The sequence below is a fragment of the Pinus tabuliformis genome, chromosome 2_2 (assembly GCF_031772625.1).
Source record: "Pinus tabuliformis cultivar Carrire ecotype Pingquan chromosome 2_2, CPIR1, whole genome shotgun sequence".
In the NCBI taxonomy this organism is placed as follows: domain Eukaryota; kingdom Viridiplantae; phylum Streptophyta; class Pinopsida; order Pinales; family Pinaceae; genus Pinus; species Pinus tabuliformis.
In genome coordinates, this window is record NC_142300.1 from 1307631443 (window position 1) to 1307633561 (window position 2119).

The window sequence follows — 2119 nt, forward strand, 5'->3', positions numbered from 1 at the left end:
ATAATTATTATTTATTTTTAATTAAAAATATTTACATAGGAAATATTATTTATTTTAATTTATGTTTTAATGTAAAAATTATATACATTATATAGCATTCTATCTATTGTTGTAAATATTAAAAAATAATAAACACAAAATAATAAATATTTATTTTTTTCCACAGGAAAAAAGCGGTAACCTTTTATTTAAAAAATGAAAAGTTACACAAAGCATATGCATTGAAGCATTTCCAGAAGTTGCCCATTGGGCTCTTGTGCTTTCGCACACAATGCAGCGTAGCGAGGCTACCATGCATTTAGAAAGAATGAGAGAAAAGAAAAAAGAGAGGAGGAGGGGACAGAAAATCTGGTTCCCAGGGGTGAGTAGAGGACTCACACCTCATGTTTTTCTGCCCTTCTTCTTTTCGACCTTGCGCCACTCACCTTGGGTGGCCTTGATCGAAGCTAGGACTAACTGTGTTTCTGCTTCCTGTGGAGCTGTATCCTTGTCTGAGTCTGAAGTGTCTGAGGGGTGATGCCGTTTGATCCCTCCCATACTCAGATCCTCGCTTGTCTTATCTACCTGATTTGAATGGAGTTGTGAAACCTTGTTGGCTGATATGTTTTCCTTTTGAGTCTCCTTTCCTTGGGTATGCTCAGTATTCTCTGTGGGGGTAACTTCCTCCTCTACTTCTGATTCCTCGTCCTCTGAATCAGGAGGGGGGAATTGCCACCCTTTCCTCTGCTTCCCTTTCTGCTTCTTTTTATTGTTTGCTTTTTTGGCTTCTGGGCATGTGCTTTGCAAGTGTCCTGTCAGCCTACAGTTCCTACATCTGAAAGCAGTGTTTTCATAGTCTAGTCCTTGCAGCCAGTTTTGTTGCTTGTATACCAGCCTTATGCTTTCCGGCAGTCCTTTACTTAGATCTACTTCCACATAAATGCGTGAAAAAGTGTAGATCCTCTCATCAGTCCTTTCCAGATCTGTTTTGATGTATTTCCCTATATTGTTCCCAATTCCTTCCAAAACTCGTTCACTCCAAAAGTGAAGAGGAAGGTTATATAGGCGGACCCAGACCGGAATTTTGGAGACAGTCATTTTGTTTGGATCAAAATCTAGAAACCATGGGGTCATAAAAAGACCCGAAGTTCCCCAAAACCAAGGCCCTGCACTAATGATTGTATCTCTGACTTCCGTGGATGCAAATTTTACAATGAAAAACCCCTTGGAGCATAGATGTATATCACATTCCATGGTCCAATTGGTGAAGATCCAGTGAAATAGATCCATTGGCTTTGGCCAAAAACTGTTAAATCGGCAGATTAGGGCCTGTGTTTCATATGACTTGACGAAATCTTCAAGTCCTGTAGAATCAAAGTTTAGGGCTGGGGTTTTCCCTAGCTGATCTACTATGTATGGCCTAGGTGTATATCCACCTTGATCTAGAGGGGGCCCTAGATCTCTGTTACCCTGTAAGGTGTTTTTGTAGGAGGAGCATCCTTTTGGCTGATGTTGAGCTGCTGTCTTTTTCCCCTTGTCTCCTCCTGAGGAGCTTGGACCCTAGGGCAGAGCACCTCCTCTCAGCCTAAGGTTTAAAGCAATGGTTGTTTTTGGGGTAATATCATAGTTTCTCAGGGTTCTGTTGTCCTGAAGGGACCACCTACCCCTGACCAAATGTTGGATCTGAACAGGGTATCCCATCAGTGCCCATATTTGTTGTTTCAACTGCATAATGGTGCTTTCTGCATGTACCCACACTAGACTGGTTTTCCCCACAGGGGGTTTTATAAAAATCTGAAAACAAGGTGATGTTACCTGTTCCCTGTGTTCTGGCTGTGAACCTGATCCGCCTAACCCAGTATCACGCATGTATCCCTTCTGCTGTCGATCTGCCTTAGGGATCAGTTCCGTGTGCTCTGGCTGTGAGCGAGCTTCCGGATCTGACCATATATAGGGTCGTTCTTCCAATTGCAGGTCTGGATCTACGAGCCCGAGGCTCGATCTATGCTCATTGCCACGGATCTGTGGGTATATTGCCCGATCAGGGCTCAATGGCGGATGTTTGAGCCTATGTGTGTCAAGAAACGCAGCAATATAATACAGATCTGCGCTTTGATATGCAGAAAACAGGATTATTCCT